We start from the raw sequence: 17,512 nt of genomic DNA, 5'->3' as shown, positions 1-17,512 counted from the left end.
CCTTATTATGTGGACAATCTTTCCAATGACGAGAATGAAGGCATCCAAAGCATTGGCCTTCTCTCCTTGCTTTTCCTTTCTATTCTGGGGTCAAAGAGAATTTTGACCAAGCCCATGCTGCCATTAGTGTTTCCATTTCACTCCAACGATGTTACTTGGTTTTGAAGACCCCCTAGTTAGCTTTGCCCACTTGGCTAGACTACTAGGCTATGCAACACTAGACTTTCTAACCCACCTCTTATGAAACCCACTCTTCTTTATGTACTCGTACTCAGTCCTTGCCTGCACAAACCCACTCAGCTTGCCTCGTGTATAATTGAAAGTATTAGGCATGTTAACTGTTACAGGTTCAACCATAAGTACACTAAATTTCTGGTTTCATAGGAGACTTTCCCTTTTCCTCTTTGGATTTTCTCGTGGATAGGCCTTGAACCATCTCTCTCGACTTGGATTGCCCTACATTGGTGTGTGTAACTGCTGAGTCATGATTTGCTTTAAGACATCCTCTATCACAATTCTACTTGACAAAGAATGGGCCGCAGAGCGCGACACTTGTTGTGCCAATTGGACTCCCATTTCTACGGGATCCACCCACGAGGGTTCTCCCTCAATGTCCATTGCTCTAGGAGGCTTCTCCCTCAACCTCCATTGCTACAGCTTTTCCTTCGTCCATGAGTCCCAAGGTTTTTGTTTTTTTTTAAATACACACTATCCAAAGCTGTAATTCCAATTTGCATAAACCGGATCCCAAAACCATTGCTATACAGCTGTAAACTCCAAGTATCCGAAATTGTCTAGAACTCCAAAAATGCAAACCTGTAAATTCACAAAAACTAGAACCAATGCCTTTTTCCTATGCTAGGGAACTATGTGCAATTCTAAATAACTGCAAACACCTGATACTGCAACTTAGAACTCAAAAATTGTCAAACCTCAAACAAACTGAATTAACAAGGGAATAGAGAACTCCTTGGTCCTAACTCCTACGCACAGCTTGCCGGTATTTTTAACGATTTGCTGAACTCTACAATTACATGACGGGTGGTAGCATGAAGATTAACCTCCCAGCCGTCGCTCTGTAGCCAAAATTGGCAACACATAATTACAATTTCAGTTTATACATTTTTTGCTACAAAGCCCTCTAGATGAATCTATTGGAGTATAGATTGTCACCTCCCCATCTGTGAGCCCCCATATGAGGAGTGTAAGGGGGAGGTAGAACAAGGTAGGTTGGTTGACAAGTGGGTAGTGTTTGTGCCTACCACATGGACAGGACTAACTTTTTTTTAGTAAAATCCAGTGTATTTATATTCTCATAAATTTACAAGATGGGAAGTCTCCAAAATGGAGAGTATCCCAAAGATCAGAAACATAAAAAGAAAAGCTCTATGCAAGAAGCATGGATATCACCCTAATGGCAGGCATCATATAAGGATTGCCGCAATGAGGCTCGGAAAGATTCATATGACTTGTGAATCTTGCGGCCCAAGTATGCCAAATTATGCTCACTCCAGATTGTCCAAAGAGCCCAATATCTGACCCATGAGAGAAATAGTGAATAGTGAGACAAAGACCTCATAAATCTTCCAAATAATCAAAAATGTTTCCCAAATCTGTGGCTTGGGAAACGGAGCCGAAGATGATCTGAAATTCTTCCAAGGAGGTTCCTAGAACACGGGTAGTGCCAAAGCAAATGAGGGACAGTCTCTGAAGGAGCTCGACATCGTAAACATGTGGATGGTGCAATGTGACGTTTGGCAAGTGTGATTCCCACTGACAAAGTGCTGGTCATGCATCTCCAAAGAAAAAGTCTTTGTTTCAAAGGCATTTTACACTTCCATAATATCCGGAGATTCTTCCGCCACCATGAAAGGGGCCTCCTGATATGCCACAGAGTATTAGCATATTGCTGAATCCATGGAGTAGGCTGAAGAAGCCTGTAGGCTTTGATGGAGGTCAAGACAGGCAGAGGAACAGGATGAGAGCATGTAGCAGAGGGTTGCAATTGCCAATCCATAAGCCTGTCTGTGCTAGCCACAGGAGGAACAGGTAGAAGAGGATGTAACAAATCAGCAATTTTCTTCCATATCGACCTATGATGCCTTCCCAATGCATAGGAAGCAGTGGCCTGAGGAAAAGATAAGACATAGCCCTGATCATCTACCACATCATTTATGTATCTAATTCCCAATTTCATGAGATTATATGCTTGAACAGGTTCCTGTAAAGCAAGTGGAATGTCAAAGATGGCACCCCAATGAATACTTTCTTTCCTCATTGAGTTTGTCCCCGAGCAGTTATTGGGAGCCCATTTGACCTTAGAAAGTACTTGTTTCCAGTCAAGTATCAGAGCAGTAGAGAAAGGACAGCCAGGTATCTTCCCTACAAATCTCCCAATGACAACCTCCCAATGATCAATAGTCCAATGGCCATATGCCGATGTCCTCATGTTGACACACATGGATGCTATCATACAAGTCCATGGCTGTTGTTGACGGAAAAAAGTATGGAGCATAGTCGCCTTTCTTACAAGTACATGATATCTTATATTGAGAACATTAAGTCCACCATGCATCCTAGGAGAGCACACCATTTCCATCTCCATCAGTCTCAATGCTTTCACAGCAGTTTTTGTCCTCCACAACAGCTCCATAGCTTGAGACATAAAGGCTGAAATATCTCTGGGGGACCAATGTAACAAAGGCAAAAAGAAGTGAACATAGGACATTACAATGGACTGTACTATTCTGAGCCTGACATGAAGTGGCCAAGTAGAAATTTTCTAATATTCCAGTTTATGTTGAAGTCTTTGGAAGATCCATTTTAACTGCTGCTTCCTGGTGATATGCCATCCTATAGGATATCCCAAATGCCTGACAACATCTTTGGAACGCACCACCTGACCTGGCCAGAGAATAGAATGCCAGTCACATTGTTTCAGGGGAAGCAATTTAGATTTGTCAAAATTGACATGCAATCCCGCTGCTAATCCATACAATGATAGTGTGGTCATAAGCATGTGAACTTCCCGGGGAGAATTTTGTGGCATAAAGAAGGAATCATCAGCATATGCTTGTGCCAAAAAAGATGCAGCCTCAGGGATTTTAAGACCAGTCATCTGTCCTGTGTTTGTAAGATGATCAAGATACATCAAGAGGGGATGGGTCGCAATAGCATAGAAGAGAGCACTAAGAGGGCAGCCCTGTCTAACTGATCTCCCCAATGTCCATGACCGAGATAGATGACCCCCAAGAATGCACTGAGAAGTAGAGCCAGAATAAAGCCAATAAACTGCGTTTGCTATCTTGGGACCAAAGCCCAACTTTGTCATGATTTGAGAGAGAAAATCCCATTGAACAGTGTCAAATGCCTTAGCAATATCTACCTGCAATATGAGCACATCTTGATGCGAGTACTTAGCATATTCAATTGCAGTCAATGCATTTGAGATATTGTCATGGATTTGTCTTCGCGGCACAAACCCATACTGATGAGGATGAAGGCCCGCATTCAATATCCCGTGAAGCCTATACACAATCATTTTGGCAATGAGTTTGTAAACTACAGGCATCAAAGTAATAGGCCTCCAATCTGACATATGGTCACACAGATGTTTTCTGGGCACAAGTTTGATTATGCCATGCTTCCAAAGGGGCGGCAAGTGATTTTCTTGCCAGGCAACATTGATCATTTGCAAAAGGACATCTTTCAAATCATCCCAAAAAGAAATATAAAATTCCACCGTAAGACCATCCCAACCAGGGGACTTGTATTTGCTGAGGTGGGACAATGCATTATCAAGTGGTTAGTAAAAGGTCTCTCCAATGTAAGTGCATCATCTATTTCCACTATCTCAGAAACAAATTGAAGAAATTCAATCCTTGCATCAGTCACTTGATTTGATGGGGAACCAGGAGCAGAGAACAATTTCTGGAAATAATTTTGGCATTCATCTTGGAGATCAGAGAAAGAGTGCGTCCAAGAGCCATCTATCTTCCTTACCCTTAGACATGAGTTTTTCTTTCGAGTAGCATGCAGGCCCTGGAAGAAGGCTTTTGATGAGCAGCCCTTATATATGAGAGGCTTCATTCTTGCTCTAATCTACCATTTGTGCAATTTCCTCTTATCATTATCATTCAGTTTGATCCGAGCATGTGAAAGGGAATCGTTTTCTGATTCAGAGAGAGGCCTGAAATGTGAAAATTCAGTCAATTGTTGTGCTGTCCTTTTTGCCCATTTAACCTCATTCCTCCATTTAGTCATATGCTAGTTTCCATACTCCCTAATGACATTCTGTATACGAGAGACGAAACTGTCCCAAGCATAATCCATGTCCTCCTGGGCATGCAAAGGCAAGGGATGAATTGCAAGTCTGATCATTTGCTGGAAATATTGATGTCGGAGATAAGCGTGATTAACATGCAGTAATCTACTGGAAAGAGGTGGCAAACCATCCAGTGGCATACCAAGTTGCAGATTCATCCATAATGGGGCATGATCTGACAAGCCCAATGAGAAATCTATGAGGAGATGAGGGCTAAAATCTGCATATTGTTGTGGGTAAAACAAATACCATTTGTCAAGCCTTGCCCAGTACGTAGTAAATGCATTATGATGAAAAGTATATCCAGGCACTGACCCTTGGAGAAGCAGCCATAAATCTTCAGCCTGCACAGAAAGAAGCATGCTATCCCATTTCTGCCTTTCCGATGATAGCATGTGAGATCTTGAAGTGGTGTTATCTCTCGGCAGAGGGGAATTGTTAAAATCTCCACATATAAATGCATTAGATCTCCATGGATATTTGCTTAAAGAATCCCATAAAGAAGCCCTCATGGCAGAGGTCTGGGAGGCATAGACTGATGCAAACTCAAGAATATTACCATTGACATTACATTGTATGACCATCCATCTGCCACTGCTGTCATTGGAGGCTAACTGAGGCTCCAGCTCATGTCTGACCATTATGCATACACCTGAGTAGGTAGTGGTACCAGCATAATATATATCATAACCGCCAAAGTAATCATGATGACCAGCCTTAGAGTGCTGATTATGCTCTTGCAAACAAACAACATCTGGCTGCATTTTATGTACATAATTCCAGAAAAGCCTCCACTTTGAGACATTGCAGAGGCTCTGTACATTGTATGTAAAGCACTTAAGTGTTTGATGCATGAAAGAGATATATACAGAAAGGTATAAATATGAAAACAAGATATCAGAGAGGCAAAGCCTCTGCCTGCATGGGCTGCATGCCTTCATGGTCCATGAAAGATATAACATTCTCCCCTTCTTCAGAATCACATATGGGGATGCGCTTCTTCAAAACCCCCACCCAATTTTGAAGGACAGGAGCTGAAGTGGAAGCCTGTCCTGGTGAGGGAGAAGAGGCATCCCATTGACGAGATTGAAAGGGGCGTTGCTTCAATACAACCACCTTCTTAGGCTGTTGAAAACCATCCCTATCTGTTCCCACAGATTCCTTCATCTTCTCTTTTTCTTTTTCTTTTCCTTTTCCAGCAAATGATTGCACCTGATTGATTGGTTTGGCATTCTTTGCTCCATTTCTATTTGCTGTCTTAGCTTGCAAATTCTCATTCTTTTCCCGTGTCTGGGGCGGTAATGCATTGGGAGGGGGCTGATGTAGAACCATTGGGCATTCAGAGGCTAGGTGCCCAAACTTATGGTAAGCAAAACAAGCTCCTGCAAACACACCCCATTTCAGTTCAAAATACTTTTTTCCCAATTGCACTCCTTGAACTTCCACTGCAATAGAAGGAGGGGTAGGTGAATCCGTGTCCCAGAGAATGCAGAACCTGTTGCGGTTTCCCATAGGGCATGGAGGACAAATGACCTGTCCCAAAGTAGCAGCCAGGCCAGGCAATTCTTCATGCATATAGTCTGGGAAATTAACAACCTCAACCCATACAGGACAATGATGTCGTATGAGACTTTGATAATCCTTGTTTGGGGACCAAGGCATAGAATGAACCATCTGCTTCCCATAAAAGAGGGGAGAAAGCTCAAGTAACCTCTGCTTGCATAAAGCATCCGATAAATGCACCTCATAAAAGCCTCTAGATGCAAAATATACTCCCTCTACAAAGCATCCTCCAAGGATGGACTTAATCCACTGTGCTACATCACTGGCTGCCAGGATTCTTCCTGGAAAGAAAATTATAACCGTGGTTTGAGATAATTTCCTGAGAGGATTCACGAGGGAGGGCAATTTCAATTTGTATGTGACCTCTGGAACTGGTTTGCCCCATTCCTGTCATGACTGCTGAAAGTCATCCTTGAGGGTATCAAACACATATTGAGCTTCCATAGTAAGTTCATCGTCTTGTGCTGCAGGCTGTGAAGAGCGGCGCTTAGCTTCTGCAGTTCTTTCTTTGCGAGCATATGTACTAACATCCGAACCTGAAGCCATGATTGAAAGAAGACAAGGCAAGAGGGACTGTATGTAGAAGTAGAGAATCAGAAACAAGCGAGTCATAGGAGGGTACAGAGAAGCACGAGAGCGAGAACATGGATAGCGCATGGGCTGCCATGTGGGCAGTAAGCATACAAATAATAAATGTAACTTAGGGCTGCCGCACAGGCAGCACATGGGCTGGCGTAGATCTGGTGGCAGAAGCTGTACTAAACTGAGCAGGGCAGGAGCAGTATGGAGCAGTCTAGAATAGATATAAGGGCCTAGAAAGATCTCGTACAGAGGCACAGCAGTTTCAGACAGTCTAAGTGCTACAGGACCTAGAGAAGATGATCAGATCAGGCCGGAAATGGCCAGAACAGAGGCCGCAGGAACAGATTTGCCATGTTCAGATAGGGGGAGAGTACACGTCCAAGGAGTTAGCAAACTTCTTGGGTGAGAAAGGCAACATACATCAATGCATGGTCCTCTATTACTCCTCAGCATAATGGAGTGGCTCAATGGAAGAACGTGTTAGTAATGGAGATGGCTAGGTGCACGATTAAGGCCAAAGGACTGCCTCACAAGTTTTTGATGGATGCAATAATGTGCTGTAATCATGTTTTGAATAGGTGTCCCACCAAAGCACTCAAGGTATGACACCATATCAGGCTTGGTATGAAAGAAGACCCAATGTCAGTTACTTCCTTACATTTGGATGCCTAGCATATGCACACATACCCCTGGAATTGAGGGGAAAGCTTGATGACAAAGCTGAGAAATGTATATTTGCAGGCTACAACATTGAAAGCAAGGGTCACACACTCTACAAAGTTGCTACCAAGAAGGCTTTCACTAGTAGAGATGCTATTTTGGTTGAGAAATCAGATTTTCCGATAAAAAGCAGGGTTCGTCAGATGCATTTGAAGGGCTGCTTCCGATTTCTTTTGATAGTGGAGCTGATATGCCTGTTGAGAATCAGAATTTGCAGCTGGATTCACAAGTTATTGATCTTCTGATATTCAGTTCAGCCTATTGCTGGTCTTGTTACTCAGCAAGAAGTTGAGGATGCTATGGCACACGAAAGTTCAGCAATGCAAGAAGCTAGGACAGTCCCTCGCTCGCTGCTCCGGACTCTCAAGGAGAACAAGCTCTTTGCACCACTTCCTAGACGCACACGCCGTGACACTAGAGAGACTGAGGATGCCAACTGTTTTTTTTTTTGGGCAAAAAAGAGACTTCTATTAAGTAAGAAAGAAACTTGCTAGAGCAAGCTCTGTGCGGAAATACAACATGCTAAGCATGTAATAACAACACCTCAAAGGAATGAGGTAGAAAGAAACCAAGGCTGAGGCTGAAAATGCCAACTCAACCCTGTAGAAGTCTCAGCAAAGAAGGGAGAGTCTCTCCAATCTCTGAGAAAAGTAACTCTCCTGAAGGAGGTTGCACGAGATGATCCCTGCATGGTCGCCCAAATGGCCATCAGAGTGTGTACCGTATCTGTCCAAGTACTGGCCAAGATCTGAGAAGGGTGAACCTGAGAACCCTCCAAAGCCTCAGTGCATCTGGCTCTCCAAATGTGCCATGCTGCAATGCTAGCTAAGACCTCCCATGGAGAGTCAACTGAGGAATGAGCAGCCCTGAAGAGAGTGGCTGGAACATCCTCTAGAGAGCACGACTCCAAAGGTGTCGTCGGATGTGAAGAGCCCAAGAGGAGTCAAGTCTCTCAAAGAAGACCTGAGGCCTTGAAAGAGTGAGCCAAGCCACTGATCCCCAGGTCATATAGAAAGGTAGGCGAATAAAAGTGCTGAAAAGTCTTGCCATCCCCTTCCATATGATTCTCACCTGTCTTCAATCCCAAAGGCAGTGCTGTATTGTCTCCAAAGCAGAAAGGCAACGAGGACAAGAAGGGTCAGCTCCAAACTTGGATCTCCATTGGTTCACTGCTATCCCACCATGAATAGAAAGCCAAAAGAAGAGAGTGATTTTTCTATTCCGGTGGGATTTCAAAAGCCTCTGCCAAAAAAGTTTCTGCAAGTCAGCAGAAATGTGAAAGTTCTCCCAATGGGGAGCTCTGGTAGGCCTCCAACCCCTACAGCTGAGCTGGAATTTCCTGGCATTACTGACTGTGTAACAAAAGAAGGGGATGCCCTTCTCTTGGTGCCCTTCATCTATGCATTCCCATTCCCCAGGGTCCCACTGCAAAAACTTAATTGGGACACCTCCATAGAGCCACAGCCTCCATGAGCCCAGGGCGATGAGAAGCGGGTCAAGATCCAAGTACCACTGTGAAAGAGAGCCATGCTCCATGAAGCCCACTATCCTGACTGGCTGAAACGGTACCTCCAATAAGATATCGTCTGTGGATCTGGACAGCCTGCCTCCCGAAGAAACATAAAAAACTAAGGCATCCTCGTGTGTCATGAAAAGCAATCACCTGTAAAGGAACTCCCAATCTAGAAAATGCCCCCATCCAGGTGGAGCAAGTAATAGGCATGTCATCTGTATCCACCCAATCCAAGGGCAAGGCTGCATCAATCTGTTGGACTCTCCATGCACTTCCTCTGAGATTAAGAACCATCGGGGCCTGTTGGTCTGCAATAAGCTTCCTGAATGCTTTCCATGCTCCCACGGTAGATGCAGGGCCCCTCTCCCATCTTGGCCACTGCATGTAAGGAGAAGCTTCAAGTGGTCTACCATGCTCATCCAAAATATTGTCATTCCACATGATAGGCTGCCTTTCAAAAGAGGGGAAGAGGGAGATCTGAGGTGGGCTGTGGTGAAAACCCATCTGGTACTGTGTGTCCAATTCTCTCCTGAAGTGGGTGTGCGAGACTGTATGCATCTGATAAAGAAATCCTTCCAAGGCTCTTGCCCTGGCATAAGTCCTCTCACAATGACCTTGCAAAGTAAGGCTCTACAGTGTAGATCCGGGTCGATGATATTCAAACCCCCTTCTCTTGTAGGAAGAATCAAGGTCTCCCAAGCCACCCTGTCTGTAACATCAGTTGTGCCATCTAGACCACTCCATAAAAAGTTTCGTACGGGCCTCTTAAGTTGAGTGATACAATCTCTAGAGTGGCACCGACAAGAGCAAACAAACCATGCTGTGGCTAGAAGAACTTGGTTAACCACCACCACCTTGGAAGCCAAGTCAAGTTTGGCTGAGCTTCAGAAAAGGAGCTTTCTTCTGATGCTCTCCAACACCGGAGCAAACTGTTGTGAGGGAGAGATGCCCACCCCAACCTGGCAGCCCAAATATCTGACGGAGACGCCCCTCTGTACCCAAGTGAAGCCAATATCATTACCCCAATCCGGGGTGTCGTCATCGCAAATCCAAAAACCATTGGATTTATGCCAATTAATGTGTGCACCTGCAGCCGTGTAAAATAAATCCAAGGCTGTTCGGAATGAAGTGAGTGTCATGGGGGTGGCATCCAAAAAAACAGCCATGTCATCTGCTAACTCACTATCCAGGAGCTCTTCTTCCCGGCGGATAGGAAGCCTCAGCCCATAAATATCAGCTTGAGATCTAAGGTAGATACTCATAGCTTCCGCCACAAACAGAAAAAGAAAAGGGGGAAGAGGACATCCCTGGCAGACTGATCTGGAAATCTGAAATCTGTCCCCTCTTACCCCCCCAATAAGCACTTGGCTATGAGCTGATCTGTAGAGAGAGGATACTCCTCTAATCCATGCATCTGAAAAACCAAAGCGAGATAGAGTACCCTCTTAAAAATCCCAGTCTACTTTGTCGTAAGCTTTCTCAAAGTCCAAGAGTAAAATGGCCAATCTCTGGTGGCTCTGCATGGCCCATTTTGAGGCCTCCCAAAATGAGAAAATATTGTCAAAAATACTTCTGCCATGCACAAACCCTGTCTGCGTGTCATGAATCAAATCTGGATGAAAAACCTATAGCCGCAGACTGATGGCTTTCACTAGAATCTTGTAAAAAGTGCCCAATAGAGTGATGGGTCTCCATTGAGACACTAGATTCCTATTACCCCCCTTTGGGATGAGATGAATGAGACCATCTGTAAGTGAGTCCGGCATCTCACCAGAGTCCCACACGCCCTGCATGGCTGATGTAATGTGATCACCGATCTGCTCCCAAAAAGTAATAAAAAAGGAAGGGGTAAGTCCATCCGAACCTGGGCACTTGCCCTTGTGAAGGGCAAGTAATGCAGTCTTGAATTCTGCATTGGTGAACGGTGCATCCAGAGAAACAAACATCTCATCCTTCACGAGTACAGGGATACACTGACAAATAACCTCTCTGGCATCATCTATAGCCTGTGTGCCCGCATCTGCAGTAAGAAGGGATGTAAAAAAATCTGAAGCTACACGCATGACAGCATCAGGATCTGACTGTAACACCCCGTCTGAGTCAACAAGCTATGAGACACTATCTCTACTATGTCTAGGCCCATGAGTAGAGAAAAAGTGTTTGTTGACCCTGCCACCCATCTGAATCCAAAAGGATTCCCGTGCATGAAAGGCATATTCTGCTCTCTGATCCAACAATGTTTGCATATGAGCCCTTGCTGCAGCAAGGCGCTCCTGAATCCAAGCATCTGTGGGCCTCTTCTGCTCTTCCCTCTGAAGGGACGCTAACTGTTGGCGTATACCAATCTCACGTCTCCTAGAATCAACGACTGTATGATAATAGTCACTAATTCCGGATAAGGCTGCCAACTGTTTTGATTTAGCTTGGGCCAGTAATTTGTTGGAAATGGATGAATCTTATTGTTTTGATGATTCACGTGACAATGTGGGTTGGTCGTAGGCTATGATAGCAAAGATTGACTCCATTGAGAAACACCACACGTGGGATTTGGTGGACTTGCCTGTGGGCGAGAAAGCAATAGGTACAACGTGAGTATATAAGCTGAACCACAGATCGGATGGATCTCTTGACAGGCACAAAGCTTGTCTTGTTGCAAAGGGCTATGCTCAAGAAAAGGGTGTAGATTATGACGAGACCTTTGAACCCATTTCTCGTACGACTACCATGAGGCGTGGTTGCCATGGCTGCATTTTATGGAAGGCATAGCCATCAATTGGACATTAAGGCTACACTTTTGAATGGGTCCCTCCTAGAAGAGGTCTATGTGTCTCAATCCATTGATTTTGTTGTACTTGGCAAGGAAGAGAAAGTTTATAGGTTGAATAAAGTCTTGTATGCTTGAACCAGGGTATGTCAAATAGTTCAAATGAAGCACCCTTTATGTCCAGAAAGAAGGAGGTGATTTGTTCTTCATCGTCTTGTATGTTGATGATATGTTGCTCATGGTACTAATTCTACAAAAATTGCAGATTTTAAGGCTGAATTATAGAAGACATTTGAGATGTCTGGGGTTGCTATTACTTGGGCATTCGATTTGTACACGAAAAGGGCATTGATTTGTTGCAATCCAAGTACATTGGGAAACTACTTGAGTGGTTCAAAATTTTAGATTTGTAAGCCTATTTCAACTCCTATGGATCCAGGGCTTAAGAAATCCATGCATGATGACAATGAGACGTGTGATGCTTGTACCAATTGACCTTAATGGCTGTAACTAGGCCTATGTAGGCTCGGCCTCAGAGCCTGAAACAATGTGCCACAAATTCTTGGCAACCAATACATGCCCCATCATGTATAACCACATGGGTAATTTGTGCCATCAAGCTTGTCCTCAGCCCCAAGCATCCCAAACAAATCATCCTTGTTGTTAGTCATGGTGCTATAGGTACTACTTCAGGCTCATCAGGTGATGGGTCTGGTGCTACTTCTGGAGTAGCTGCATCTTCTACTACATGTACTTTGCCTCCTACACAGGAGCAGATTCAGTGGGATGGTCGTGATGCCAAAGCACATGCCTTGATTGCTCTTTCAGTTAAAAGGGTCATTATCCCTCATATCCGGTCTTGCAAGACAGTAAAGCAAGCGTGGGATCAGCTTGCATCCTTATATCAGGTTCGGAATGAGGCGAGGGTTGCCTATCTCCGCAAGCAGCTAAAGGACTTGAAGCTTGAAGAGGGTGGTAACATGGATGCCTATCTTACCAATGTGAAGGATTTGAGAGAGCAATTGGCTAATATTGATGAGGTGGTGCGTGATTCTCAGCTTGTTTCTAATACCCTTGATGGGTTGCCTGACTCTTATCAGGGCTTTGCTACTACATTGAGGTTGGTTGCAGGTGGAAATGCCAACCATTATTCTTTTGACCAGCTGGTTGCTCTTCAACTTCAAAAGAAACAAAGCCGTGCAAATCGCAAAGCCAGCATAAAAGCAAGGTTTCAGCTGGTAAACCCCCTCATTCACATGCTGGTCACTCCCATGGTGCCTCTTCTTCGGGGGATAACAAGAAGAAGAAAAGATGCAACTATTGCAGGAAACTTGGGCATGATATCTCTGAATGCAGGAAGAGAATTGCATCTGAAAAAAAGAAGAAAGAGTCTGGTCTTGCAGTATCTGGTTATTCTACTCGAGAAGATTGACATGAGTCAGCTAATATAACGTCCACGGGAGACCAAAGGCCACGGGAGACCAAAGGTCTATGGGACAATAGAAAAACCATCTAGTACATCAGCTTAGGGAGGGCACATGGCAGCTCCTAGGGAGTGCAAAAAGCAGCTCCAATTATTTAGAGTACCTACATTATGGCTTGGAGAAAACATAATAGGCCATACATCAGTTTAAGACTGAGAGTCTTTTGGCTTGGATTTAAACTCTTTAATGAATCCTATGCCCTCACGGTATGCTGTCCATTTTCCATCATTCCTAGCAGCCTTGACCTTAGTTAATTCCGCTGCCTTATTTTTTAATTGAGCTCTTGTAAGTTCCTTCAGCTATCCATATCTTAGTTTCTTTCAACTTGTAGGTTTGTTGGAGACGCTTGACGTGTAGGTTCCGTGAGTTAAGCATAATGATAGCATGACCTTTAGACTGTAAGATACGAGTTGCTCTGGGTTCATCATCATCATCAAGAGCATCATCCTTATCAACCGTCCAATCTATGTTAGGCATGGCTGCTTTGACATGTGCTAAGGTGTTGTTGAAAGAGTCCTCCTCTTTGTACCATCCTTCGGGGAGTTTCCATATTCTGATCTTCAAAGCATTATCACGCCTAGTTGCATGTTCTTTAATCTCTTCGTGAATGTCAGCCTTATTTTACCTTTGGATCAAACTCCACAATCACTTCCTTCTTAGCGGTCTGTACTTTAGTGTGAACTAGATCCTTGAGTGTAGAGACTAGCTGGGGGGTAATTGGGGAAGCCTTGCAAGACTTTACAACCTCATCGATTACTGCCTGCCTGCTATGTCCTTCTAGAACCTGAATTCTAGCAAGTGCATCTGCCAGTTGCATCTTTAAGTCTCTTACTTGCTCTTGTAGATAAAAAATCTGTTCATGGTGCCCAATGATGGGTCGGTTAAAGCCTCCTCATAGGTATGTGTGAGAAAATGAAGAGGGTGTCCTGGTTGTGGCCTATTGGGCTTCCGCATATGGAGAGGGTGTCATGGCTGCAAATGTGGCATATTGGACCCTGCTGACTTAGGCTGTTGGAGTTGAAGGGGATTTCGAAGAGAGACTTAGGCTTGACCCCCTGGCTAAACTAACCCCCCAGCCGGGCTAGGGGTTCAGCCTAGCTAGGGGTTAGAAAACTTTTCGAGACTAACACGACTAGGGTTAAGGTGGCGGTTGGGATTAAAGAGATGGCTAGGGTTTGCGTGACGCTGGGCGGTGGTGGACGACGTGCTGCTGCAATTGTTGTTCAACGACGAGTTGCTGGTTGAACGACGAGCTAACGAGCTCACAGATGACGAACTGTAGCTAACGAGCTCACAAATGACGAAGTTGACGAAGCTCACGAATGACGAGATGGAGCGGAGTGCTTGAACGACCAACGACGATCAGACGACCAGACGAGTGAGAGGTTTCAAATGGCCAAAGAGACCAACAAGTTGACCAAACCCCCTTGCAGAGGAGCTAAGAGGTGCTTAGTGCACCTCTAAGAAACCAATAAAATTGAAAGAAGATCAAAGACACACTAAATCTGTGTTGACACTTGAGATGTCAGCGTACGTGACCAACAAGTATATCAAATCCCCTTTTAGAGAAGTTAGAGGTGTGCAATGCACCCTAAGAAATCAAGTGAACTGATGAAGATCAAAGACATTGTTGGGTATTGGAAGCAATGGAAAGGGAGTGGAATGCAAGGGAGCAAACAACTTTCTGAAGGAAACTGAGAGTACTTGTAAATGGATAATGAGAAGGTACAAAGGGTGGCCTATATGGCCCCCAAGTCAAGACTAGTGAAGTATGAGTTGACCTGACCTACAAGGCACATACCAAGGCTAAGTGCTAACAATCTGCCCTCCATGGTATGGCTGAAGCGTCCTGGAAACGTCTCAGGAATACCTGGAATCTATATCATGGTTGCACATGTTCGTCCAAGATGGATATAGCAACCTATGGAAGCCAAGGAGATTATCATCACGTAATAAATGGAGCCAAGTGTAAGGCAAGCCAAAATGCCTCAAACTTGGGTAGCAGTAGAGCCTTCGTGAAGAGATCTGCTAAGTTGTCCTCCGTGGGAACATAGGACAGCTGAATGTCTCCAGCTAACAATCGCTCTCGAACATAATTATAATGAACCTCAATGTGCTTTTTTACGTGCATGAAACATTGGGTTACGCCAAAGCACTCGGGCTGTCAATGTCTGCTAGCAACTTGTAGAGCCAAATACACTTTACTGTAGCTATGAAAGCTGCCCTGTACTCAGTTCACAACTGGAAGTATAAACTGTAGGCTGCTGCTGAACCATGAGATGCATGAAGATCCAAGCATGAAACAATTGCCACTGTGGGACACTCTCGTGTCATAACAACCTGCCCAGTCACGACTCACTATCCATGAATGCATGCAAGACCAGTGGAGACTCATCACCATAGAACAGTCCCAAGTAATGGAAGGCCCGCTTCACTGCTTGCCAATGCTATATGCTGGGCTTGTGCATATATTCGCTCAACTAGGAGATGGCATCCTGAAGACTTGGCCAAGTGTGACATAGATAAATGAGGCGCCCACAGCCTGCTGATAAAGGGTGGTTTCAAATGGGGCACTCCCATCTTCAGAGGAGAAACAGAGGCCAGGCTCCAATAGTGTAGAAATTGGCTTGCAATCCTCAGACTGGAAGCGATCTAATAGCTGTCCAATGTACTTGGACTGACTCTCATTATACCCCCTTCAACATATGCAAACTAGATGCCCAAGTAATTGTGCAACGAGCCATGTCTGTCATTGCAAATGATTTTTGCAAATCTGCCTTGAAATCTGCAATTTGTCCCGGAAGCATGTCGAATTTTTTTTGCTACTAATGTGATCTACTCCTATTAGTCTGTGGACATGTGGACGTTGCAAGATTGCATGGCATTGTGATGCTACTAGGAGGTTGCCTTAGATGGGCATGAGAGCTTGAAGATGCTGTGCCCAACAGTCTGCGAGTTTGGCTTTTGTGAGGAGTGGACTTTGCCTCACAGACCATGCACTGTCCACTTTGTGTAGGCTCTTTGTTTTAGAAACTTGTGATTGTCTGTTATCAAGGTTGCTATCTAGCTATGAGCCACCTGAGCGTATCCATATGTTTTGTGATCTTAAAAAGAAAGAGGGCTGAACAGTGTTGATCTGGTAGTCCACTATCTGGTTCATGTCTAAGAACCTGTAGCTGAACAGGTGGCACTGAATCAAAGGCCTTACAGAAGTTCACAAAGAAGTAGTACACTCTGATATCAGTTTCAGGCCTTGATGATATCAGTTTCCGGCCTCTATGATTATGTGATCTAGGAGGGAGTGACCTTCGATTGAATTCTGTGTGGTTCTCTCTCTCATATTTGCCCGCTAGCGTACTGATTCTATGTGAATCTCTAGTGCTGACCCATACACATTGGTCGTCAAATGGCCCATCATGATAGTCTGGCAAGGGTATCTGTGCTTAGAAGTATAGCTTGGGCCAAGTACTTCTCAACTCTGAGTTACGAGTTTTTGTGAAGGCACTCATGATCCTTGGCTTTGCCATTGTGTAATTTTTGGATGGCATGTTTGAAGAAGGAATGTGGTAAATCGTGTAGAGATGGAGGGGGGGCAAGGAATGTCAATGAGGTCAAAGATGGGCTGATTGAGTACATCATATAAAGGGCGTCAGCATAAAAGTTTGTTGGAATTTCTACTGTAAAAGATGGTCAAGAGCTCTTGTATTGTACAAGAAACTGCTCTTTCTTGCAGCATGGCAAGCATGGTACTCTTTTGTGGTCTATTCCTTGCTTGGATGCCCTTTATTAGTCTCAGAGTGCCAATGTCTCCTAAGCATTTACATTCGTTTTCATACCGTCCATTCTGAGGAAACTTTCCCACGGACTGGACTGTGTATGGAAAGGAGCAATGTCGAGTGATGCGAATAGAATGCATGAGAAGCTGGATTTTGGTATCTAGAACTGTTTGCTTCTCTATGACACTCTAGAAATGTGTATAGATAGCTATCATATATGACATCCAATGTATGGTTGAATTGATAGTGGTTGTATGTTGTCGCAACTATGGGAGTGATTTGTGTTGGTTGTGGTGTGAGAGGTAAGACTCTGAGGTTGGTAGCTTGTAAATTGGAAGTAGAAGACCCCAAGATGTAGTCCACAATACTTTGTTCACCACCATGTGAGAGATCTGCAATCCATTGTACACTATCACCTGATGTGCACAAACATGTTTCTTTGACTCGGGTTTTGTGTTGTTTTTAGCCGTTGTTATGATAGAGGACAATTTGTTGTTGCTTCTTGTGCTCTAACTTGAGTGAGGCCAGATAATTGACAACAACTCATTCTCGTTTGTAAGAGCAAGCATAAAATTTTTCCCTTCGTCCTGCACATATTTTCTCTAAGCCAAGAGGATATCCAACTTGTCTCATGGTAACTTTAAACCTGCCCTGCAGGGAAGAGATTACTTCCCCTAGGTTTCAAGTATGCATCTTGGACCGTGAAGTCTTCACTGATTCTTGGCAATCTTGCGTTTGGAATTGACAAGGGCATCCAGTGTTTTGATGTGGTTGATCTGAGCAACT

The 17,512-nt window shown here is 44.3% G+C and overlaps 1 protein-coding gene across 1 annotated transcript in view; it reads left to right on the top strand.

Annotated features, from left to right (window-relative positions):
• The window catches only part of LOC147892039 (uncharacterized), a 52,051-nt gene that overhangs the window by 33,314 nt on the left and 1,225 nt on the right, over positions 1–17,512 (top strand). The gene's annotated exons all lie outside the window — the stretch shown is intronic.

This window comes from Dipteris shenzhenensis, chromosome 17 (assembly GCF_047967505.1).
Source record: "Dipteris shenzhenensis isolate YYH24624 ecotype China chromosome 17, Dip_SZ_1.0, whole genome shotgun sequence".
NCBI classification, from domain to species: domain Eukaryota; kingdom Viridiplantae; phylum Streptophyta; class Polypodiopsida; order Gleicheniales; family Dipteridaceae; genus Dipteris; species Dipteris shenzhenensis.
The sequence above is the reverse complement of the archived record's forward strand: the minus strand, read 5'-3'. Positions and strand labels throughout refer to the sequence as shown.